The sequence below is a fragment of the Saccopteryx leptura genome, chromosome 3 (genome assembly GCF_036850995.1).
Source record: "Saccopteryx leptura isolate mSacLep1 chromosome 3, mSacLep1_pri_phased_curated, whole genome shotgun sequence".
NCBI lineage: Eukaryota > Metazoa > Chordata > Mammalia > Chiroptera > Emballonuridae > Saccopteryx > Saccopteryx leptura.
The window spans coordinates 230,314,036-230,341,510 of NC_089505.1; positions in this window are offsets into that span (position 1 = coordinate 230,314,036).

Genomic DNA, 27,475 nt, shown 5'->3' on the forward strand with positions numbered 1-27,475 from the left:
AGTTATTTAGCTGTAGTACTATATGTCAGTAGTAGATGGGGCTTGTATTAAAGCAATAAAATTTGAGCCTCATTATGTTTCTTAAAATATTCAATATTTGGAGTTCTATTCCTGAAGCCTTGAACTAATTTGTACTCATCTTTTAAATATGATGCTATTCTGTCCAGTCCCATGCTGTGAGGTTGTGCTAATAATGGTTTATCTAATTTTTAAATCTAGTGTTCAAAGTGAAAACAAGAATTTTATTCCTCCCTCTGGTTACTTGTGGAGATATAAAATGGCTCTAGGGATGAAAGAATAACAGATCAAATGTGAATCCATACATCTAAAGCTAGAGGAAAAGGAAGAAAAGGAGATAGCCAGATAATAACTTTCAAGGGAAGAAATGTTCATATTGGAGAAAGATAAAAGAAAAAAAGGAAGGAGAGAGTTCTGCCATGTAAATTTTTCCAGACTTATAAAAAGGTTTAAAAAATCTACCCAATTTGATATTTAGATAACACATCATTATTATCTAATTGCTGATATAATTTAAAAGATTATGCACAAAATAACAACATACATTTAAATAATAAATAACTAAAAAAAGATAAATATCTCAAGCATAATAGCAAGAAGTGTGAGATACATAGAAATATCATAATTAAAAACATAAGATATATATAAAAATAACAATCTTTATTGATTCCAATATATTAGAAATATGTTGTTTGATCTTACTATTGAATAGAAAAATTAAAGAAAACAAATTTTAAAATAATTTTTATATTTTTGAGTTTAGTTCAAGTCAAGTCAAAATCTTAATTATGGATTTTTATAAGGTTATTCTATAATTTCTCCAAAGTCAATATAAAAATGTATGGCAGCTCTTTCTCAAATAATTTTTATATAATTTATTCCAGGAAAAAATATTGATGTCTGATTTTAAAAATAAAATAATTAAAAATTCTAAAATGGAAGAGAAATATAAAGAATACATTTAGGTTAATATTAAAAGTATAAAATTTATCTATATAGCCTACATAACTTAAATAATATAATATAATACTAGTCAGTGATAAGGCAAATAGATAAATAAATCAAACAGAACACCAAGAAATAAACCAGAACATGTAACTATTTAATGCATGAGTGAGATGGGAATTTAAGGTAACATTAAATACTGAATTTCCATAAATAGTGTTGAAATAATTGACCATCTCTTTGGGAGGAGAAAAGAAAAATGCTTACTTAATCACTTTATGTATCAAAATAAATTTCAAAATGGTTAAATAATTATTCATAAAACATGAAACCAAATATAAAACTAGAACACAAATGTTAATACAGTGTTTAATCTGGAGAAGGCCCTTGAACATGATACCAAAGATGGAAATTATAAGCACAGTATTGTTAAACATTTTGTAATAAAAAACTGAACTAAACACAAATAAGAAACAATTAGAAAAAAATTCATTAAAAATTAACTACCTTTATTATCTTGTGAGATTCATAGTTCACTGTAAACTATTAAAATAATTCAGAAATGTACAAAGAATTAAAGAAAAATTACCTCCATCTGCACAGATTATTACATAGCTAATGTTTTGTTAAATTTCTTTGTAATTATCATTTTCTTTGTATTGACAGACATGAAATTACAAAAATATAATTTTACTTCTTATATATGCTGCTCTGATAACCTTTTTTTTCTCCAAACAATATATTCTGGAAATGTTTTTATTGCAAGAATGATAGGTACATATCATCATATTAAATAGCTTTATATTATTCTATGACTCACTAAAATCCAATTAATAAGTCCCTCTTCTTCTATTAACATTTGTATAATAAGATGTTGAATTATTTCGTGTGTGTGTGTGCAATACTTTTCTCCCTTGCTACATAGCAAGTGCTACATAACAGCAGAGATGGTCTCTGCCATTTTTCTTGTAATACCAGTGATACCAGTGCTCAGCTTGGAAACCAGCTAATGTTATGTTCTCCACCAACAGCTATTGGGTAAATGCTAGAGGTGGACTAGATGCTTAAGAATCTCTTTTTTTTTTTTTTTTGTGTGTGTGTGTGTGTGTGTGTGTGTGGCAGAGACAGAGTCAGAGAGAGGGACAGATAGGGACAGACATATAAGAAGGGAGAGAGATGAGAAACAACAATTCTTCATTTCAGCTCCTTAGTTGTTTGTTCACTGATTTCTCATATGTACCTTGACCGGGTGGCTACAGCAGACCAAGTGACTCCTTGCTCGAGCCAGCGACCTTGGGCTCAAGCTGGTGAGCCTTGCTCAAACCAGATGAGCCCACGCTCAAGCAGGCGACCTCAGGGTTTTGAACCTGGGACCTCCACATCCCAGTCTGACACTCTATCCACTGTGCCACCGCCTGGTCAGGCAAGAATTTCTAATTCTGAAAACAGAATGGAGACTATGTATAGCCTGTGGAGCCATTTGCAGGATTTGGAGTCCAAATTTTTTAACAATTTGAGTAGTAAAGACAATGAGTGATAAAGAAATGATGGAAACTGATTTTCATTAAAACATGTGATTATAAACCCAACCTCATTATATTTTTGATGAAATTAAGAGAGATCTAAGTTTTGTGAATTACTCTTACTAATAAGACAAATTACATATTGGTTTTTCAACTAGCGTCAACTATGTAGGAGAGAAAACTTATATACAACAACTCTACATTTTTTGACAAAATAACTTTGAGATCCCCAGAATGGAAATGGGTGAGAAGGAGAAGGGGTTCATATTGGAGTTACTGGCTGAACCAAATACCATTTCTTTGAAGAAGTTTCAAGGCACCCAAACATCAATGCAGAAATATTGTAGAACAGAGTTACTAATACTAGGAAAAATGACGGGCAAAGTCAACATGAGCACTGATGAAGGAATGGTTAAATTCAGTCTGTGATTGATTAGCAATGTCTAATCATGAGAAGAGGAAAAAATGGTGATTAGAGAGCCATCTCTAGGGCAGGTGTTCCTCAAATTATGTGTGGTGTAAAGATTGTTTTTACTTTCCATTCTATCTCAGATTGATGTTTTATAAAATAAAAACATTTTTCAACAACATTAAATTGCTGCAAAATTTCTAAGCACGTCCCATGATTTTCTCTACTTATCTTTTGTGGACCAATTACACCAGTTTAGAAACTGACATCATCCCATGGACCCTACTTTGTGCAGCATAGTTTTGCACAACTTTGGTAAAGAGATTCTTTAATTCAAAATTGAAATGTCTTTTTTTTTTTAAATAAATTTTTATTAATGGTAATGGGATGACATTAATAAATCAGGGTACATATATTCAAAGAAAACATGTCTAGGTTACCTTGTCATTAAATTATGTTGCATACCCCTCGCCCAAAGTCAGATTGTCCTTCGCCACCCTCTATCTAGTTCTCTGTGCCCCTCCCCCTCCCCCTAACTCTCCCCCTGTCCTCCCTCCCCCCACCCCTGGTAACCACCACACACTTGTCCATGTCTCTTAGTCTCATTTTTATGTTCCACCAATGTATGGAATCATGTAGTTCTTGTTTTTTTCTGATTTACTTATTTCACTCCTTATAATGTTATCAAGATCCCACCATTTTGCTGTAAATGATCTGATGTCATCATTTCTTATGGCTGAGTAGTATTCCATAGTGTATATGTGCCACATCTTCTTTATCCAGTCTTCTATTGAAGGGCTTTTTGGTTGTTTCCATGTCTTGGCCACTGTGAACAGTGCTGCAATGAACATGGGGCTACATGTGTCTTCACGTATCAATGTTTCTGAGGTTTTGGGGTATATACCCAGTAGAGGGATTGCTGGGTCATAAGGTAGTTCTATTTGCAGTTTTTTGAGGAACCACCATACTTTCCTCCATAATGGTTGTACTACTTTACAGTCCCACCAACAGTGAATGAGGGTTCCTTTTTCTCCACAGCCTCTCCAACATTTGCTATTACCCGTCTTGTTGATAATAGCTAATCTAACAGGGGTGAGGTGGTATCTCATTGTAGTTTTGATTTGCATTTCCCTAATAACTAATGAAGCTGAGCATCTTTTCATATATCTGTTGGCCATTTGTATCTCTTCCTGGGAGAAGTGTCTATTCATGTCCTCTTCCCATTTTTTTATTGGATTGTTTGTTTGTTTGTTGTTGAGTTTTATGAGTTCTTTGTAAATTTTGGAAATTAGGCCCTTATCTGAGCTGTTGTTTGAAAATATCATTTCCCATTTAGTTGGCTGTCTGTTTATTTTTATATCAGTTTCTCTTGCTGAGCAAAAACTTTTTATTCTGATGTAGTCCCATTCATTTATCTTTGCCTTCACTTCTCTTGCCATTGGAGTCAAGTTCATAAAATGTTCTTTAAAACCCAGGTCCATCAGTTTAGTACCTATGTCTTCTTCTATGTACTTTATTGTTTCAGGTCTTATATTTAGGTCTTTGATCCATTTTGAATTAATTTTAGTACACGGGGACAGGCTGTAGTCGAGTTTCATTCTTTTGCATGTGGCTTTCCAGTTTTCCCAACACCATTTGTTGAAGAGGCTTTCTTTTCTCCATTGTGTGTTGTTGGCCCCTTTATCAAAGATTATTTGACCATATATATGTGGTTTTATTTCTGGGCTTTCTATTCTGTTCCATTGGTCTGAGTGTCTATTTTTCTGCCAATACCATGCTGTTTTGATTATTGTGGCCCTATAATATAGTTTAAAGTCAGGTATTGTAATGCCCCCAGCTTCATTCTTTTTCCTTAGGATTGTTTTGGCTATTCGGGGTTTTTTATAATTCCATATAAATCTGATGATTTTTTGTTCCATTTCTTTAAAAAATCTCATAGGGATTTTGATGGGAATTGCATTAAATTTGTATATTGATTTGGGTAATATGGCCATTTTGATTATATTTATTCTTCCTATCCAAGAACAAGGAATATTTTTCCATCTCATTGTATCTTTTTCGATTTCCCTTAACAATGCTTTGTAATTTTCATTATATAGGTCCTTTACATTCTTTGTTATGTTTATTCCTAGGTATTTTATTTTTTTTGTTGCAATCGTGAAGGGGATTATTTTTTTGAGTTCGTTTTCTAATATTTCATTGTTGGCATAGAGAAAGGCTATGGACTTCTGTATGTTAATTTTGTATCCTGCGACCTTACTGTATTGGTTTATTGTTTCTAATAATCTTTTTGTGGAGTCCTTCGGGTTTTCGATGTATAGGATCATATCATCAGCAAAAAGTGATACCTTTACTTCTTCTTTTCCGATATGGATGCCTTTTATTTCTTTGTCTTGTCTGATTGCTCTGGCCAGAACTTCTAGCACCACGTTAAATAAGAGTGGAGAGAGTGGACAACCCGGTCTTGTTCCTGATTTAAGGTAGAAAGTCCTCAGTTTTATGCCGTTTAAAATGATGTTGGCTGATGGTTTATCATATATGGCCTTTATCATGTTGAGATATTTTCCTTCTATACCCATTTTGTTGAGAGTCTTAAACATAAAATTGTGTTGTATTTTATCAAAAGCCTTTTCTGCATCTATTGATAAGATCATGTGGTTTTTGTTCTTTGTTTTGTTGATATGGTGTATTACGTTAACCGTTTTGCGTATGTTGAACCATCCTTGAGATTCTGGGATGAATCCCACTTGATCATGATGTATTATTTTTTTAATATGTTGTTGTATTCGGTTTGCCAGTATTTTGTTTAGAATTTTAGCATCTGTATTCATTAGAGATATTGGTCTGTAGTTTTCTTTCTTTGTGCCATCCTTGCCAGGTTTTGGTATGAGGGTTATGTTGGCCTCATAAAATGTGTTTGGAAGTATTGCTTTTTCTTCAATTTTTTGGAAGACTTTGAGTAGAATAGGAACCAAGTCTTCTTTGAATGTTTGATAGAATTCACTAGTATAACCGTCTGGGCCTGGACTTTTATTTTTGGGGAGGTTTTTAATAGTTTTTTCTATTTCCTCCCTGCTGATTGGTCTGTTTAGGCTTTCTGCTTCTTCTTGACTCAGTCTAGGAAGGTTGTATTGTTCTAGGAATTTATCCATTTCTTCTAGATTGTTGTATTTGGTGGCATATAATTTTTCATAGTATTCTACAATAATTCTTTGTATATCTATGATGTCTGTGGTGATCTCTCCTCTTTCATTTTGGATTTTATTTATTTGAGTCCTGTGCCTTTTTTCCTTGGTGAGTCTTGCCAAGGGTTTGTCAATTTTGTTGATCTTTTCAAAGAACCAGCTCCTTGTTTTATTGAATTTTTCTATAGTTTTTCTGTTCTCTATTTCATTTATTTCTGCTCTGATTTTTATTATCTCCTTTCTTCGGCTGGTTTTGGGTTGTCTTTGTTCTTCTTTTTCTAGTTCCTTAAGGTGTGAAGTTAAGTGGTTTACTTCGGCTCTCTCTTGTTTGTTCATATAGGCCTGAAGTGATATGAACTTTCCTCTTATTACTGCTTTTGCTGCATCCCAGAGATTCTGATATGTCGTATTTTCATTTTCATTTGTCTGTATATATCTTTTGATCTCTGCGCTTATTTCTTCTTTGACCCATTCATTTTTTAGAAGTATGTTGTTTAGTTTCCACATTTTTGTGGGGTTTTCCCCCTCTTTTTTGCAGTTGAATTCTAGTTTCAAGGCTTTATGATCAGAAAATATGCTTGGTACAATTTCAATTTTTCTAAATTTGCTGATATTGTCTTTGTGGCCCAACATATGGTCAATTCTTGAGAATGTTCCATGTACACTAGAGAAAAATGTATACTCTGTCGCTTTGGGATGAAGTGTCCTGTAGATGTCTATCATATCCAGGTGTTCTAGTATTTCGTTTAAGGCCACTATATCTTTATTGATTCTCTGTTTGGATGACCGATCTAGAGCCGTCAGCGGAGTATTGAGGTCTCCAAGTATGATTGTATTTTTGTTAGTTTTTGTTTTAAGGTCAATAAGTAGCTGTCTTATATATTTTGGTGCTCCTTGGTTTGGTGCATATATATTAAGGATTGTTATGTCTTCTTGATTCAGTGTCCCCTTAATCATTATGAAGTGACCATTTTTGTCTCTGAGTACTTTTTCTGTCTTGTAATCAGCATTATCAGATATGAGTATTGCTACACCTGCTTTTTTTTGGGTGTTGTTTGCTTGGAGTATTGTTTTTCAGCCTTTCACTTTGAATTTGTTTTTATCCTTGTTGCTTAGATGTGTTTCTTGTAGGCAGCATATAGTTGGATTTTCTTTTTTAATCCATTCTGCTACTCTGTGTCTTTTTATTGGTAAGTTTAATCCATTTACATTTAGTGTAATTATTGACACTTGTGGGTTCCCTACTGCCATTTTATAAATTGCTTTCTGTTAGTTTTGTATCTAGTTTGATTCTTCTCTTTTGTTTTTCTATCATTTGTTTCTGTTTGTTTGTGTTCCATACTTCTTTCCTCTGTTGCTACCTTTTTTAAGTCATGTGTTTTTGTGGTGGTTTTTTCTAGGGTGGTTACCATTAAGTAATGAAAAGGATACCTACCATATTCATTGTAGTACCCTATCTTATAAGTATTTCTACACTTCATCGTCCTTTGCTACTGTTAATCTCCATTCTCTCCCCCCCTTTTTTTCCTTTGTTGTCACAGTTTAAATTTGGTTTTATTGTGTTCTTGGTGGAGCTGTTACTTGTGGTGTTGCTTTCTTTTGTTCTTTGAATCTGGATGGAAAACCCCCTTTAGTATTTCCTGGAGTGGGGGCTTTCTGGTGATAAATTCTCTCATCTTTTCTGTATTTGTGAACGTTTTTATATCTCCTTCATACTTGAAGGATAGCTTTGATGGGTATAGTATTCTTGGCTGAAAGTTCCTCTCTTTCAGGGCTTTAAATATTGGGGTCCACTCTCTTCTAGCTTGTAGAGTTTCTGCTGAGAAATCTGATGATAATCTAATAGGCCTTCCTTTATATGTTGTACTCTTCTTTTCCCTGGCTGCCTTGAGAATTTTTTCTTTGTCATTGGTTTGTGTCATCTTTATTATGATGTGCCTTGGAGTGGGTTTGTTGGGGTTAAGAAAACTCGGTGTTCTGTTTGCTTCTTGAATTTGAGGCTTTAGTTCTTTCCACAGGCTTGGGAAGTTCTCGTCTAATATTTGTTTGAGTATATTCTCCATTCCATTTTCTTTCTCTTCTCCCTCTGATATACCTATTATTCTTATGTTATTCTTTCTGATGGAGTCAGATAATTCCTGTAGGGCTTTCTCGTTTTTTATTATTTTTGAGTCTCTTTCTTCTTCTCTCTGTTGTGCCTCAAGTTGTTTGTCTTCTATTTCACTAATCCTATCTTCAATCTGGGTTGTTCTGCTAGCTAAGCTTGTTACCTCGTTTTTCATCTCTTGAATTGAGTTTTTCATTTCTGTTTGATTTGTTTTTATAGTTTCAATTTCCTTGGTAATATATTCTTTGTGTTCATTGAGTTGTTTTCTGATCTCCCTATATTGCCTTTCTGTGTTTTCTTGTATATCTCTGAGTATTTTTAAGATTTCTATTTTAAATTCTCTGTCATTTAGCTCCAAGGCGTCCAAGATGTTAAGTCTTTTCTCCATAGATTTTTCCACATCTATTTGTGTTACCTTTCTTTCTTTTGTATCCATAATATTCGATTTCCTCTTTCTTATTGGCATCTAAGGGTGGTCTTGTTGATAGCACTAATTAGAATTAATAAAGAGTAAAAAGTAAAAAAAAATAAAAATAAAAAAAAAACAAAGGGTAAAACACCCCACAAAAAAAAGCAGTAATAATTTATTATTTCCCCCTTTTTTTCTTTCTTCTCCTTCCCTCCTCTCCCCTCCTCAGGAAAATATCGTGCCTATAATGGAGGGCCTGGTTTGCGGTGAAGAGTTCAAGGGGCAAAAAAAAAAGAGGAGTAGGGACCTACTAAATGCAAAAAAAAAAAAGAGGTAAATCTTAGACAAGCATAAGATGATCTGCCTGCGGGTGATGGTCAACTAAGGGATATAATGAGAGGGATAAGAGGGAACCAGAAAAAGGGACAAAAAAAGGAATAATAAAGAAGAAAAAAATAAAAACAATAAGTAAAAATCTGTTGTATTAAGTGGAGCGAAGACCAAATACAATGGAGACCTTGGGTTGGGAGGACCCAAAATGCCACAAAAATAAACTCACAAGAAAAAAACAAAAACAAAAGCGAAAAAGAAAAATAAAGCCAAAAAAAGCCTTGAGTCCCAAATTAACTAATTTGTTCGTGATTGAGGATTAAATGGGAGGAAAGTAAAACGAGAAAAAACGAATAGAAAGGAAAAAATAAGAAAAAGTGAAAAACAAAGGAAGAAATAAAAAAGGAAGAGAAAAAAACAAAATAAAGCAAAACAAAAACAAAACAAAACAAAAAAACAAAAAACAAACAAACAAACAAAAAACCCAAAAGATGAGAGAGTGAGAGTTAAGTGTCCTGGAGTATAACCCCAAAGGAGGGTGAGGATGAAGAAGAGAAATAAAATGTAACACTTATGGGTAGTGTAGTTCAAGAAAAGGGAAGCATAAGATGGGCAGAGAATAGAAGGACAGAGGTGGAGGAGATAAAGGCAATAAGAAGAAACAAACAACAACAACAACAACAAAAAAAAAATTAGTGGAACAAGTTGTAAAGTCTGTGGATTTTTCTTGATTTTGAGATGTTAACTTCTTCCTTTTTCTTTCCTCTCCCTCTTCCTGGTCGGTGACTCTGTACCCCAGGCTCTGCCCCTGTGTCACACTTAGGTAGGGATTTGCAGTTGATGGGATTCTATGGCAATGTCATATAATTGGCTTTAGTCTTGCTGGTAGTCAAGGCTTGTTGGCGTTTGCAGGGTCCAATGATGAGAGAGTTTGCTTTCCTGGATTCTCTCTCCTAGTCCCCCCTTCCTGAATTAGCAGCCTGGTGATCCAGCTATAAGGCTGCCACTGCTTCTGCCTGGGGAGTAAGAGGCTCAAAGAGCTGGGAAATCCCCACTCTATCCCCACTCAGTGCAAGGCTTTGGGAAAGGCTCTGGCAGTCAGGGCCTCCAGTGTAATCAGGCGGGGGTGGGAGTCAATTGTTGTCAACGTGACTGTTCAGCGCCTAGCATTCAGTTGGACCTCTCAACCCAGGCTTTCCACACTTTGTAGCCTGTTTTGGCTGGAAAGAAGAGGCACTAGTCTCTGCTTGCGACTAGTGTAGTATAGATCTTATTATCTGCCAAGTCCTTCTTGTTAGCGTTTATCCCTGAATATGGAGGCTCTATCAATCAGAAGTTGCCCCCACCCCTTTAGCGAGAGGCACTAAAAAATATCACCCCTCTTGTCTTGGGTCGGTGAACTGAGAGAGATCTTATCAATTAGAACCGAGGGTGCGCAGATTTCACGGGTTAAGTTAATTTTAGTAATTGGGTCGCAGCTGTGCTCCTGAAGGTATTTCAGGCTGCCTGCGCGCGCCCCTCCCCCAACGCTTGATTGTTAGCTTGAATGGCTGGGTGAGGTGCCCCGCCCGCGGAGAGAATCTCCCAAGTAGGGAATACCGCCCTGGGGCCTCTCCCGCTCCCCGTGCGCGGGCCGCTGGGAACGTTAGCGGTGCTCGGTCTGCAATGCTCGGTCTGCAACCAGACCGGGCGCACGCCAGCCGCTGCTCGCCGCTCCGGAGTGTGGGCGGTGTTCACTCTGCAACTGAACCGGGAGCTGCTCGCGGCTGTTTGCGGCGGCTGCTCGCGGCGGCGGTGCTCGCTCTGCAACCGACCCGGGCGCTGCTCGCGGCGGCTCGCGGCGGCTCGCGGCGGCGGCTCGCGGCGGCGGCGGCTCGAGGCAGCGGCTTGCGGCTCCCGAGTGCGGGATCACTCACCCCAGGCGCACTTCCTTGCGGCTTGAATGAACGTCCCTGCGGTAGCTTCCTCCACACCCTCGTCTCTCAGATTCAAGTGATAACAGTCCTTTCGCTTTCAGTTTGTGTGGAACTCCGTAATGCTCCGAAGATAAATTTTCCTGTTTCTAGTTGATAAATTTGTTGTGATTTTGGGGAGATCTGTCGGACGCGCTGCTCACGGCGCCATTTCCCGAAATGTCTTTTAAAAATATTTAAATCCTACATATACCAAATATTCTTCTCAAAGGAAAATGTATTTGTGTAATCTGAACACACTGCAGAATGTGGGAGGTCATCAATGGTTTTGTGCCACACGTATCAAAACTGGAAACTTAGTTGTGGTTCTAGGTTTTGTATGGCAAACAGTAAATGGATTATTTAGTACACTTTATAATATACTGACTTCTTTTCTGCTGGCAAATATATTTAAATTTATAATACATTTCTCTGATCATTTCACTTTTATAAATAAAATAAATAAAACTTTTATAAATAGAAATAATTCAAGTCCATTTTTGAGAAAATGTGAGTTAAAGTTCACGTATCATGACAAAACAAATAACCAATATAATCCCAGCCTGAAACCCTTTCCAAAGAGCTGATTAACACCAAAAATTTGAAGCCGACAGAATTGCCCACCCTCACACTAGAGGCCATATTTCTCTGTAATACACTCACATGCTTTGGTAATAAAGTTCTGGCAGTGGAAACCCAGAGGTTGAGCTTTTAGTGCTGTTAGATGATGCCAGAACAGCATCAATTTCTGGCCGTGATCACCCGTGCAATGGCTTTCCGGCAGGCTACGGTCACAGGGTTCCTGGCAGAGCCACTGAGCAAGGTTTTTGTAAGCAGATCCATATCATTTTTGACAGGACTAACATATGGCTTTGAATTTCTGGCCAAAGTCTCTTTCATGGTTCCTATCAGAAGAGACCCTACATGCTCTCTGGCAACACTGCCATGCTATGTAAAGGATTTAATTCCTGGAAGTATATTGCCACAATGATTTGCTACAGAACAAATTTCAAATTTGGTTTCCTGCCAACATAAAATTCGACAGGTCATGTCAAGGCCAACACTGCAGTAATTTTTCAGCAAGAAGATATCGAGTTTATCTTTTAATAGTCTTTATAACTTACACTTTACGATATTGTTCAGTGTTTCCATGTACATTGAGTATAAATGAAATATTTTCTGTATGAAAGAATATTGCAATCATATGAAGTGTTTTGTGTGTGTGCATATACCAGGACTCTCCTGCACCTCGCACTTCTCCATCTAATAAAATAAATTGCAATTATTTCAAAAGTTCAGTTTTATTGGTAAAGCCAATGCATGTTTCTGTTAACAGTGAGAATGAAAGAAACAACAATATTCAGCAGTTCAAAATGCAGTTTAATTCTTTCACCTTTTTATTCTGACCACAGACTAACTTAGCAGATTAACCAACTGCAAATATCTGAAGGGAAGATGTCTTCACTTTTAAAGGTGATTAAAATTCAATATATAGGACAGGAAGATTTTATATATTCTTCAGCGGCAGTGATGCATCATTGTGTTTTCCTAAGACAGCACTATGCACAGTACATCTATTTCAAACACTGTTCTAATGCTGCCCTCACAACACTAAAATTGACAGTGTCACATCACATTTTCTTATACTTCCACCATAACAGGGGTCACCCTGCCTAGGATTAATTTAGTAAGTGCTGATTCAGATAAGAGATTTCTCAAATTAAAGATCCTAGGTTCACTACATATAATTTGATTTATATAAAATATTAAACAAACCTACAAAAGAAAGCAAGCATTCTTTAGCTCAAAATAAAACAAAAAAATTATTATAAGACACTGCTTATCTATTTTATGGTGCCTCTGGGGTCTTATAACAATTAACTCAGTGTAGCTTTTTAGATTTGTTTATTATTATTCTTATTAAGCACTGTCACCAAACTAGAAATTATTCATCCTTAAGTAATCCTTGAGATATACTCAGACTAACTATAAAGTGTGAAATGATTTTTGGAGAAAAAACTTGTCTAGGTGAAATGCAAAGCTACAAAACTTCATGGCAAAGGAAAATTACATGTGTGAGACCATTTCTTTGTTGTTCATTTTGGTGTGCCTAAGAGAGAGAAAGTAAAGGTTAGAAACAATCAGTAAGAGCATTTTCTGAATGTCTTTTGGGATTAGAGCACTGCACTGATGGATTGCTATCTTTGTCTTTCCAAATCAGTTCTGACCTCACTAGAGCCCCTTCTCCAAAGCCCGAAAATGAACCTTAAAGCTGATTTCTGTGCTTCTTTTACTTTAGCAGCTGCAAAGATATCCTGAATTAGTGAAACTGTAGTTGTTACCATAATCATTCAAATAAATTTTAAAGTGTCCTCCTGTAACTGATGCAAACATGATTGTCACAGATTCCCCCAATGTGTCATTCATTTATTTGATCAATCTATAAATGGCCATCGAGAAGCAAATATGTACCAGCTATTTAGATGTAGTCTTTGGGTGTGTGTAGTCTTACACAGTTTTTAAACCCTGGACCTCACCCTTGAACCATTATAATAAGGGAAGGCTTATTAGTTATAATTAATTTTTTACTCCCCCTCCAAACAAACAAAAAAAAAATCAAAAAGAGGGAAGAAAAGATAAGACTTACAGTTCAATGAAACTGAAAGATCTCAAAATTTTTCAGTGAATCTTGGTTTAATTTGAAAAACAGCATGTCATAGTACTCTCATAAATCCATGTATAATGTGATTTATTGCAAATAAGATATAAAATTGTGGGGCCAGGAGTGAACAGTAATTTACAGTTAAACTCAGTGGTCCCCCAACCCCTGGGCTGCGGACTGGTACCAGTTCGTGGGCCATTTGGTACCAGTCCACAGAGAAAGAATAAATAACTTACATTATTTCTGTTTTATTTATATTTAAGTCTGAACGTTGCTTTATTTTTTAAAAATGGCCAGATTCCCTCTGTTACATGCGTCCAAGACTCACTCTTGATGCTGTCTAGGTCACGTGATACATTTATCCCTCTCACCCTAAAGGCCGGTCTGTGAAAATATTTTCTGACATTAAACCGGTTCGTGGCCCAAAAAAGGTTGGGGACCACTGGTTTAACTGATTAACATTTTGTTTTGCAATTTTGTGTTAATGCAGGACCATCTCACAATAACTCACTAAGTGCTAGAGTTTCAAGCCAAAGAGTTTGAGAATCATTGATCTGGCTGGTCCAGACAACCAATAGCTCAAAGTTAAGAGTCAGCTAAGATGTACAGCAGAAATAATTCTGGCTTGGTAGAATCACCGAGAATGACACCTGCTCCCAGATGACAGGATGGGACTCTTGGCCTTTCTTTGACGTTTTCTGTTGTAGCTTGGGAAGCTTAGGTTACTTGCTTGTCAATTACAGCAGAAGTAAGTCAATATAATACAGGTTCATCCTTCTGAAAACAGCAATAGAGAAGTCAGGCTTTCTTTCAGCTTAGGGCAACAGGAAGAGACCACCAAGGAAACTGATCAGAGTTCAAAGAAGCAACTACCCTATGAGTGATGAGTATGTTTTGAAACAAGAGCAATAAGAGAGCTTAAGGGTATTCAATAAGAATATACCTTTTTTTACCTTGATAAAAGGCAATCACTACAATTTTCAAAGCACATTAAGTACTAAAATGGTTTTCTAATAATATTGTTAGATGATTTCAGGTTGAGAAAAGGGTCTGTAGAACTTAAGCAAATAGCCCAAGAATGCAGATCCAGCACCCGGCAGAGGTGAGGTTGGCAGGCAGCAGGCTGATCTCCCTACAGTCAGCTGCTCCACCCCACCCCACACCAGACTCTCCCTGAGCCTGTAGTTCCTTTTTACCACTGAGGGGAAATTACAAAAACATCATTTTCACAGTCTCTTTAGAGCATAGATTTTGTTATCTACATTTCTCATTTGCATTCTCACAAAGCATCCACGGTACCTTTATATGGAATCAGGAATATCAGATGTCAACATGGAACCCCGAGTATTAAGCCCATGCTGCTTTATCCTCCCTTTTGCATAATTTTTTGGGGAAATAGCCATTGGAGATAAATTATTAACAAATGCATTAATTAGGGCATCTTTTTTCATCCCTAGGAAAAATAATTTTAGATCAACTGTTCAGTTTTCAATAAAGCCGTTACCAATCCATAGAATAGAAATTATGTTTGTGCTTCCCACTGCTGTGCTTATAGCTGGCATGCCTCCTACTCCACATTTTATCCAACTGTGGTATAACCAAAGTACAAGTTAAGGTAACACAGTATTAAGCTTCCCAAGAGAAGTATGAATAAGTCCTGACTTGTAAATTGGCTAATTATTTTTGTGCTACATCATTAGCAATAGGAAGTCTTTAGATTCCAATGTTTTATTGACAAAAAATGTAAGCCTGTTATTTATAAAAGTCACAATAGCAATATTCAAGGACATGTTATAGCTGAGCCATGAAACAAAGATTTCTTCAATTCTTTTCATTTTAGAATTATTTTTTGACTATAAATGTAATAACTGTTCTTTGTAGAAAATGTAAGGAGATATATAAAAAAGCTACAAAAAAATTAAAATTGCTAAAATCCCACAACGTGGGGATGACTACTATGAACATATCCAGTCTTTAAACACATATAAATATGCAAATATATTTACATATTTAAAAAATTGGAATAATAGTATACTATTTGTTTATAGTCTAATATTTTTAATTAACAATAAACCAGGAGATCTCTTTGTTATTATAATATTTTATATAAAGTCATATATATGAATATAATATTCAAACTGTACCAATATTTAGTCAATACTCTATTAGCATTTGTTCTGTTTGTTTCAAGTTTTTAAGCTATTATAAATAATCTTGGCAGAAATACAGTTATTGAAAAAAAGAATATCAATCTCTATAATGGTTTTGTAAGAATAAATTAATGGAAATAGTCAAAGAATTTGTATTATTAAATTATTTTTCCTAAATATTATACCAGTTTAATATCTACAGCAGTGAGATAAAATTGCTTATGTTTCTATCATTGCTTACAGTGGCAAATATGAAATCTTTTAAACCCTCACCTATTTAATAGATTAAAGATTTCACCTCATTTTTATTTAACTGAGGGCCTTTGATTATTACTTAAGTAGAAACAATTTCAATGGAGTTATTGGTCATTTGCAATAAATTATAATTTGCTTTTGTATTGTTTTTATTTATTTGTTCATCCATTCCTTTATTTATTAAGTACCCACTGTGCTGCAGGCAAGATCATTGCAGTCTCTGAAAAAACAGTGGTGAAGACAAACTTCTCTTTTCATGTGGTACACACACTCCTGAAAGAAGACAGATAATGAGAACATTATGAATAAACAAGTTAATTTCAAACCATGTATATCAATTTCCCAGAGCTGCTATAACAAATCACTGCAAACTGGGAGGCTTGAACCACAGAAACTTATTCTGCCACAGGTCTGAAGGCTAGAAGTTTGAAATCAAAGCATCAATGGGGCCATGCTCTCTCAAAGGCTCTAGGAGAGAAGTCTTCCTTGTTTCTTCCAGTTCTAATGACCCCAGGCATTTCTTGACTTGTGGCCTCATCTCGCCAATCTGTGTCCAAATATCTCTCTCTTTTCTCTTATAGTGACAGCAGTCATTGGATTTAGAGCTCAGTCTAGTCCAGTATGACCTCATCCTAACTTGATTACATCTGCAAAGACCCTATTTCCAAATAAAGTTACATTCGTATGTGCTGAAGCTTAGGACTTGAACATATCTCCTTAAAGGGACGAGAGTAGGCACAGTTCTACCCACCACACTGTCAAAAACATTAGAAGGGAAACAAAGACAGCTCATGCAAGGTTCCCAGGAGTGGAGAGTTATGGGATAGACAGGGCTGCATTATATAGCACTTTATAGACCTTGATAAAGAGATTATACTTAATCATGATATAAAATTATCTTCTAAAATAACTATTGTTGGGTGGTTATTGATTTCAAGAAATCTTGAGACAAGTTTTATATACCTTATCTTACCTCATACATTCAGTAAAAAAAAAAAAAATAGTTTTATTACCCTCTTCTAAAAACAAAAAAAAATAAAGGCTCAAAAATTCTAAAAATTTTAAAGGATGATAAAGATGATTAAGAGCATTTCAAATTGTTTTAAGTGCTTTCTAAATATTAAGTATGGCCCTGACCAGATAGCTCAGTTGGTTAGAACATCGTTCCTAATGGCAGAGGTTGCTGGTTCAATTTCCAGTCAAGGCATATAGAGTAACAAATTGAAGTTCCTCCCTCTCTCTCTCTTACTCTCTCTCCCTTCCCTTCTTAACTCTCAAATCAATAAAAAGAATTTTAAAAATTTATAATAAATAAATATTAAGTATGTTAATATATATTTCTGTCTGATGTGCACTTTTTTTTAAAGTAGAGGTTTGGGCTTGAGCAGGTGGTAGAGCAGTGGATAGAGCACCCACTTGGGATGCTGAGGACCCAGGTTTGAAACCTCAAGGTTGGCAACTTGCACATTGGCTCACTAACTTGAACACGGGATTTCTGGCTTGAGCATGGAATCATAGACATGACTTTGTGGTCACTGGTTTGAGCCCACAGGTTACTGGCTTGAAGCCCAAGGTTGCTGGCATGAGCCCAATGTCACTGGCTTGAACAAGGGGTCACTGACTCAACTGGGACCCTCTGGTCCCATATGAGAAAGCAATAAATGAACAACTAAAGTGATGCAACTACAAGTTGAGGCTTCTAATCTCTCTCTCTTCCTACCTGTCTGTCTCTTTGTCTCTCTCTCTTTCTAAAATAAAATAAAATAAAATAAAATAAAAAATAAAATAAAATAAAATAAAACAAAACAAAATAAAATAAAAATAAAAGAGTTCTGGACTTTTTAACACAGAGGAAGTAATATCATTCTACTTATTGGTACACTTACAATTTATTTATATATATGTATACTTACATCTCTGTTATTTTATTTTATATATCTCTGCCTTGCTTTGTGTGATAAAAAATATACTTCCACTTTCAGGAATTAAAATAAATGATGGACTATATTTTATTCTAATAATCTTATGTTTTCTTTTTTTCCCCCAATTTTTTGTTTTTTTTCCTTTTTATTTTGTGTCTACTTCTTTCATTTATTTGAAAAATATTTTTGAACTAAAACTCATCTTGGTTTTTCTGACCATTATATCAGAAAAAAAGTGGTCTCATGATGAAGGCCTTGTATCTGGTACATTTTCTCTAAGCCCCTGGCAGCACACAACAGCCACCTCAAACTTAAATCCACAAAAAATTATTCTTGTACCAGGGTTTGGTATGACCTTGTCTTAGTTCAGTCTGCTAGAACAAAAGTACTATGGACTGGGTGGCATAAACAACTATTTTCCACAGTTCTGGAGGACAGAAAGTTCAAGAATAAATTACTCGCACATCCAATATCTGTTGAGAATCCTTTTGCTGCTTTGATGATGGCTGTCTGCACTTGGCATTCTCACAGGACAGAAAGCTCTGGCATCTCCAGTTCTAATGGGCACTAATCCCATCACTAGGCTGCATCCTCATGTCTTCATAAAACTAATTAGTTCCCAAAGACCTCATCTCTAAATGCTATCATATTGAGGACTAGGGTCTCAATATAAGAATTTTTAGAGGGATGGAAATATTCATTTTATAGCAAATCTCTAGTTCTTGACTTTTCAAATCACAGAGCATTAATGTGGCTTTGAAATAATCCTCTCTACTAGCTTCCAACAATGCCTCATTTCTTTTACAGAGGGAAAGCTGAGTCAGCTTTTGGTATTCCCTTTTGTTTGTTTTTATTTTGTCTCAAGATGTCTTATGTATCAGATTTACTCTAAATCTAATTACTTTTTATCTGGATTCCAAAAATTATTCAGGTCCTTGCCTTCTTACAGTTTAGTCATCTCACTAAGGTTCAAGAAAAGGATGGGAGAAGTTACATTCTTTTGTTGTTTTTATTTGATGTTTAAAATTTTAAATATTTCAAAATTTCAATGTACATGAATCATAGTTTCTAAGGTAGCTCATCAAAATAATAATGTCACTTAACTTTCACTTAATTTTCAGAGTTAAAATTTTATCCTATATGTTACTAGCTTCAGTAAAGTGTCTTATTTGTTTTCCAAATCAGTCATTTACTATACTCCCAAGAATGTCAATCCCTTAGTTGTTAGTTCTTGGTCAAATGGCTAGGCCTTCTAGTAGAATAAATATCAGCTAATATCAGGAAGAAGAACCAATGCCATTGAGGTAGCTTGATTGGTTTGGTGACTGACTTAGCAGAAAAGCATTTTAAAACATTTGGATGCTATAAAGCATTTTAAAGTAACTGACAATATGTAATGTGGTCACACAAAATTATGAAACACAAGATACTGAGTCAATAACAGGAACATCAAGAAGCACAAACTCTTTAAACAGAAAATGACACGTTCTCTTAATCACATGTGACAACGTAGCTATAATTCCTCTTGGTAGGTTTTAAGTACTGTGTCAACTTCAGCTCTAAAAGTGAAAAAAAGATAATGTGATTATTGTATAAAACACAGTATGAAAATTATATAGAGAAACAAGAAGTCCTACCAATTTTCTCACATAGAAGCAACTCTATTTAAGCATCTATAACAGATCCATTTATATAATTGTAAAATATGGATGGTTCACTTTAGGTTAGAGATTCTAAAAACTGTGCTCAGTATCTTACAGGACCTCAGTTATTTATTTTATGTTGTTGTAATGCTATCTTTTTTTCCTAATAGTAACCATAGACACAAAATCCTTAAAACATGATATATAAATTAAAATCACCCTATTACATCTACCAATATAAATAAGGAGATTAAATGATTTGTCCTGTGGGTTATTCCTATAATTTTCTTGACTAAAAACTATAAGCTAAAACCTTTTTTTTCTCTTTTCTTTCTTTTTTTTTTCCTTCTTCTATGCCATCTGGGTAGGCAAACCCAATTAGCACATGTTGAAAGCTAGCAACACCTTTTCCAACATTTCAAAGTTTGGCAAGCTATAAAAGTTATTGTGTCATATAAAAGCTCATTTGGCACATTACAAGAATTTGTAGTATGAATTTATCATATGAAATGATAATTTTCCAAGTGTATTGAGAACATACAGAACAATTCGATTTGGAAAGATCAATTAAAATAAACATTGCCATTGTGATTCTAGGATCCATCTACTCAATCTCTTCAATGGAGTTCTTCACCTTCTTTACTTATACAAAATAAGAAAGACTATGGTCCAGAAAAGCCCTGGCCGTAGTCTGAGAAAGTCTTATTTCTGGCACTATATCAATTCACTAAAAGAATCTTGGAAAGGATGAAGATGAAAGCTCCAAGTTTACTACAGGTTTTATAAAATTTCCCAATCTCTATGTCTTTCTCATTACACTAATGGTTTCCAAGACTGCCCAAAGCTCAGCAATCATTGCTTTCCTCAATAATTACCTACCCGAAAGTGGCGGCAAATTGCCCACCAGTTTGTTTCCTTCTACTTTAGTAACATGCATTAGAGAAATTTTCTGGTGTATCACACTTGTCTATTGTGGCGTATATACCATATTGTGTTACTTGCAATGTTTCAAAAAACAACAAAATATTACATTTCCCAGACTCCCTAGCACCTAATGTTTCAGATGTAATTTAAGACTCACCATTTTAGATACAAATGCCTGAGTGTTGAACATGTAATTAAGTTGGGAGACCCGCAACAACCCTTGAAACACCCATCTCACTGTTGCATATCAAGCGGCCATTACAGGGTTCTGGAGCCACCAGTTCTGACAGCAGCTCCTACCCCCATATCAGGACTCAAGCAGCTGACTCAGCAGCTATCCCATTTTTCAAGATTCTGGGTGTGGCAGAACTAGCATTTCTTTTGGTTGGTTAGTTCTATGGACTTTCTGTAGGATACCCTTTCGTGAATTTCAGCCTAGATTCTGTTCTGCCAGCCCTCCCAGTGATTTGTGTGAGCCTCTACTTCCCAGGATTAAACACTTTTATTCTAAAAAACTACTTTTCATCTGTTCTGAATTCTGACTCATTCAGAGTATGCTACAATGAGATTACTATGTCCTTGATATCAAACTACATTTATGAAATTACTGAAGCTACACCACAATTTTTTTTATCTCCTTACTCATGCAGAGATGAGAACATGAAAAATTATTCTGGAACTCAAATAATCATGGTAGTTCAAAAAAATGGTTTATTATAAAAATCTTGGCATCAGAGCAGGTAATTCTAAAACTATTCTTTTAGGTTCCTATCAATATGATGATCTATGTTAAAAGCATGCAATAATTACCTGTATACACACATACCCACATTTTAACTGCCAGTGAATACATCTGTTTGAATGCTCCATTGTAACCAGCCCCTTCTCTTCAATCTAAATCTAAAACTTGCTAAAAACAAAACAAAATTGACACTGAAAATATTACCCTTCATTCTATTTATGGTTATATGTTATTCTGTTTTAAAATTAGCCCTAATATCTAAATAGAGCCTAGGTCTTATTCTTTTTTTTTAATCTTATTTTTATTCATTTTAATGCAGTGACATTGATAAATCAGGGTACGTATGTTCTGAGAAAACATCTCCAGATTATTTTGACATTTGATTATGCTGCGTACCCCTCACCCAAAGTCAAATTGTCTTCTGTCACCTTCTATCTGGTTTTCTTTGTGCCCCTCCCCTCCGTCCACTCCCTCTCTCTCCTTCCTCATCCCCTCCCCACACTTGTTACCATCACATTCTTGTCCATGTCTCTGAGTCTCATTTTTATGTCCCATCTATGTATGGGTTCATATAGTTCTTAGTTTTTTCTGGTTTACTTATTTCACTCCGTATAATGTTATCAAGGTCCATCTGTGTTATTGTATTAATAAATGATCCAATGTCATCATTTCTTACGGCTGAGTAGTATTCCATAGTATATATGTACCAAAGCTTTTTGGGCTGTTTCCAGGTCTTCGCTATTATGAACAATGCTGCTATAACCATGAGGGTGCATTTCTCCTTCTGGAACAGTTCTATGGTGTCCTTGGGGTATATTTCTAAAAGTGTCCCAAGAACACTGGGTCAAAAGGCAGTTCGATTTTCAAATTTTTGAGGAATCTACATACTGTTTTCCACAGCGTCTGCACCAGTCTGCATTCCCACCAGGAGTGCAAGAGGGTCCCCTTTTCTCCACATCCTCGCCAGCACTTATTCTGTGTTGTTTGTTGATGAGCGCCATTCTGACCAGTGTGAGGTGATATCTCATTGTGGTTTTAATTTGCATTTCTCTAATGATTAGTAATGTTGAGCATTTTTTCATATGCCTATTGGCCATCTGTATGTCCTCTTTGGAGAACTGTCTATTCATTTCTTTTTCCCATTTTTTGATTGGCTTGCTTGTCTTTCTGGTGTTGAGATTTACAAGTTCTTTATAAATTTTGGTTATTAACCCCTTATCAGACGTACTGTCAAATATGTTCTCCCATTGTGTAGTTTGTCTTTTTATTCTGTTCTTATTGTCTTTGGCTGTGCAAAAGCTTTTTAGTTTGATATAGTCCCATTTGTTTATCCTGTCTTTTATTTCCCTCGCCCATGGAGATACATCAGCAAATATATTACTGCAAAAGATGTAGGAGAGCTTACTGCCTATGTTTTCTTCTAAGACACTTATGGTTTCACACCTTACATTTAAGTCTTTTATCCATTTTGAGTTTATTTTTCTGAATGATGTAAGTTGTTGGTCTAGTTTCATTTTTTTTGCAGGTAGCTGTCCAAATTTTCCAACACCATTTATTAAAGAGGCTGTCTTTACTACATTGTATGCCCTTACCTCCTTTGTCAAATATCAGTTGTCCATAGAGCTGTGGGTTTATTTCTGAGTTCTCCGTTCTGTTCCATTGATCTATGTGCCTGTTCTTATGCCAGTACCAGGCTGTTTTGAGTACAATGGCCTTTTAGCATAGCTTGATATCAGGAAGTGTGATACCTCCCCCTTTATTCTTCTTTTTTAAGATTGCTGAGGCTATTTGTGTTCTCTTTTGGTTCCATATAAATTTTTGGAATATGTGATCTATATCTCTAAAGTACTTCATTGGTATTTTAATTGGTATTGCATTGAATTTATAAATTACTTTGGGTAATATAGACATTTTAATGATGTTTATTCTTCCTAAACATGAGCACGGTATTTGCTTCCACTTGTTTGTATCTTCCCTGATTTCTTTTATCAATGTTTTATAATTTTCCAAGTACAAGTGTTTAATCTCCTTGGTTAAATGTACTCCTAGGTACTTTATTTTTTTGGTTATAATAGTGAAGGGGATTGATTCCTTAATTTCTCTTTCTGACTGTTCATTGTTGGTGTATAAAAATGCCTCTGATTTCTGAGTATTAATTTTATATCCTGCCACCTCGCTGAACTCATTTATCAGGTCCAGTAGTTTTTTGACTGAGACTTTAGGGTTTTCTATATACAATATCATATTATCTGCAAATAATGATAGGTTTACTTCTTCTTTTCCAACTTGAATGTCTTTTATTTCTTCTTCTTGTCTGATTGCTGTGGCTAGGACTTCCAGGACTATGTTGAATAAGAGAGGTGAAAGGGGGCACCCCTTCCTTGTTCCTGATCTTAAGGGGATTGCTTTTAATTTTTGCCCATTGAGTATGATGTTGGCTGTGGGTTTGTCATAGATGGCTTTTATCATGTTGAGGTATGTTCCCTGTATTCCCACTTCATTGAGAGTTTTGATCATGAATGGGTGCTGGATTTTATCAAATGCCTTTTCTGCATCTATTGAAATTATCATGTGGGTTTTTTCCTTGCTTTAGTTTATGTAATGAATAACATTGATTGATTTGTGAATATTGTACCAGCCTTGCCTTGCCTCCCCAGAATAAATCCCACTTGATCAGGTGTATAATTTTTTCCATATATTGTTGGATCCGGTTTGCTAATATTTTATTGAGGATTTTAGCATCTATATTCATCAGGGATATTGGCCTATAGTTTTCTTTCTTTGTGTTGTCTTTGTCTGGTTTTGGAATCAGAATTATGCTCGCCTCATAAAAGGAGCTTGGAAGTCTTCCTTCTTCTTGAATTTTTTGAAATAGCTTGAGAAGGATAGGAGTTAGTTCTTCTTTGAATATTTGGTAGAATTCACTTGTGAAGCTATCTGGCCCAGGACTTTTCTTTGTTGGGAGTTTTTTGATAACTGTTTCGATCTCATTTGGTGTAATCGGTCTGTTTAGGTTTTCTAATTCTTCCAGATTGATTTTTGGAAGATTGTATGTTTCAAGGAATTTGTTCATTTCATCGAGGTTGTCTAGTTTTTTGGCATACAGTTCTTCATAGTATTTTCTTACAATATTTTGTATTTCAGTTGTGTCAGTTGTTATTTCACCCCTCTCATTTCTAATTTTACTTATTTGAATCCTCTCTCTCTTTTTCTTGATGAGTCTAGTTAAAGGTTCATCAATCTTGTTTACATTTACAAAGAACCAGCTCCTAGTTTCATTGATCCTCTGTATTGTTTCTTTAGCCTCTATGTCATTTATTTTTGCTCTGATTTTTATTATTTCCTTCCTTCTACTACATTTGGGCTTTACTTACTGTTCTGTTTTCTAGTTTGTTTAGATGCAGGGTTAAGTTGTTTATTTGAGATTTTTCTAGTTTCTTAAAGTGTGCCTGTAGTGCTATGAACTTCCCTCTCAGTACCGCTTTTGCTGTGTCCCATAAATTTTGAGTTAATGTATGCTCATTATCATTCGTTTCTAGGAATATTTTTATTTCTTCTTGGATCTCATTCTTAATACATTCATTATTTAACAACCTGCTATTTAGTTTCCATGTGTTTGAGAATTTTTGAGCTTTTCTGTTGTGGTTGATTTCTAGTTTCATGCCATTGTGATCTGAGAAAGTGCTTGATATGATTTCAATCTTAAATTTGTTGAGACCAGTTTTGTGCCCTAACATGTGGCCTATCCTAGAGAATGTACCATGTATATTCTGCATCTTTAGGATGAAAAGTTCTGAAGATGTCTATTAAATCGAGTTGATCTAGTGTGTCCTTTAAATCTGCTGTTTCTTTGTTAATTTTCTTTCTTAAGGATCTATCTAGTGATGTTAGTGGGGTATTGAAATCCCTACTATTATAGTATTGCTGTTGATCTCGCCCTTTAAATTTATCAAAGTCTGCTTTATATATTTAGGTGCTCTTTTATTAGGTGCATAGATGTTTATAATAGTTATATCTTCCTGTTGGATTGCTCTCTTTATCATTATTTAGTGGCCTTCTTTATCTCCTACTATATTCTTTGTTTTAAAGTCCATTTTGTCTGATATAAGTATTGCTACCCCAGCTTTTTTTTCATTTCCATTTACATAAAATGTTTTTTTCCATCCTTTTACCTTCAGTCTATGTCTATCTTTAGTTTTAAGGTGTGTCTTTTGTAGACAGCATATGTACGGGTCCTGTTTTCTTATCCTTGCAGCTACCTTATGTCTTTTGATTGGATCATTTAATCCATTTACATTTAAGGTTATTATTGATATGTAGTTGTTTATTGCCATTTTATTCTTTAAAGCTGTATTCCTCCTTTGCTATATTCTTTTCCCACTTTGATCTGTTTATACCATGCCCTTAACATTTTCTGCAGCATTGGTTTGGTTGTAATGAATTCCTTGAGTTTTTTTTTTTGTCTGGGAAGCTTTTTATTTCTCCTTCAATATTAAATGATAGCCTTGCTGATTAAAATAGTCTTGGTTGTAGGTTCTTGTTCTGCATTACTTTGAATATTACTTGCCATTCCCTTCTGGCCTCAAGTGTTTCTGTCGAGAAGTCTGATGTCATCCTTATGGGGGCTCCTTTGTAGGTGATAGCCTTTTTTTCTCTAGCAGCTTTTTTTTTTTAATTTTATTTTTATTTTATTTATTCATTTTAGAAAGGAGAGAGAGAGGAGAGAGAGAGAGAGATAGAAGGGGGGAGGAGCAGGAAGCATCAACTTCCATATGTGCCTTGACCAGGCAAGCCCAGGGTTTCAAACCAGCGACCTCAGCATTTCCAGGTCGACACTTTATCCACTGCACCACCACAGGTCAGGCTCTCTAGCAGCTTTTAATATTTTCTCTTTATCACTTAGCTTTGGTATTTTAATTATGATGTGTCTTGGTGTAAGTTTCTTTGGGTTTCTCTTTAATGGAGTTCTCCGTGCTTCTTGAACCTGTGAGAGTTTTTCTTGCATTAATTTAGGGAAGTTTTCAGCTATGATATGATTGAACAAAGTCTCTATTCCTTGTTCTTTTTCTTCTTCTTCAGGAACCCCTATAATGCGGATGTTATTTCTCTTTATGCTGTCATAGAGCTCTCTAAGAGTTTCCTCAGACTTTTTGAGTCTCTTTTCTTTTTTCTTCTCTGCTTTTATGCCTTCATTCCAGTTGTCCTCCAACTCGCTGATTCAATCCTCAGCTCTATCCATCCTGTTTTTAATTCCTTCCATTGTGGTCTTCATTTCTGATATTGTATTTTTCATCTCTGACTGATTCTTTTCTAATATTTCAATATCCTTTTTCTACTTGCTATTTCTTTATTTAGGTGTTCGTAATTACCATCCATTGTTGTTCTAAGATCCCTAAGCATCCTTACAATCATTATTTTGAACTCTGTATCTGGAAGTTTGGTTATTTACATATCACTCAGTTCATTTCCTGGATGTTTCTCTTGTGGTTTCATTTGGATTGCACTTCTCTGTCTTCTCATTGTATCTATTTGGGTGTTTTGTTTGTAGAGCTGGTTGAGTCTAGGCTTGGTGTTGTCTGCCACCAGTTTTCAATTTTTTATTTCTAGGTCTTCTTGGGTTGGCATCAGCTATTATTTGTAATCCACTTTTGGATTTGGGTACTTTGAAGTCTTGATTTGTTTGTTTTCTTAACAGGTGATTGTCTTGTTTTCTTATCTCAGCAGGGGGCTCATTTGAAACTGTATCCAGGAATGCAGTGGGTGTAACCTGAGCTCTGCCAGTTAATCTCTCTGGGGATGGGTTGCTTTTTCTGCTTTAGTGGGGGAGGTATGTCTCAGATCTCCATGGAGACCTGAATTACTGCCCCTCTTCCCCACTTCTTGTTTTCAGCTGTGTCTTGTTGCGCTGATTGGAGCTGGAGAGATGTCTGGAGATCTGTGACCTGGAAGTACTTTGTATTCTCTTTGGTGGAAGGATCAGCCCCTCCCCCAGCTATGGCCACCTCCAGCACTGAATGAGTCAGCTTTTCAGGTCGTCACCTGCATTCCTCTCCCCCTCACCATTTCTCTCTCTCTCTCCCCTTTCTTTTTGGAAGAGAAGCTGGCCCTTTCAACACCCCTTTTTTCCTGGTCACCAGGCAAGTGGCTGTGAGCAGTATTTACTGCTCTTTTTTTGGAATGAGATCCCTTCTGGGCCCTCAGCCTCCCCCCCCTCCATTCCTATAAGCAGGGTAGATTCAGGCACTCCCTACCAGGTTTTTTGTGGCTTCTTCTTTGCTCCTCGGTTTTTGAGAGCTATT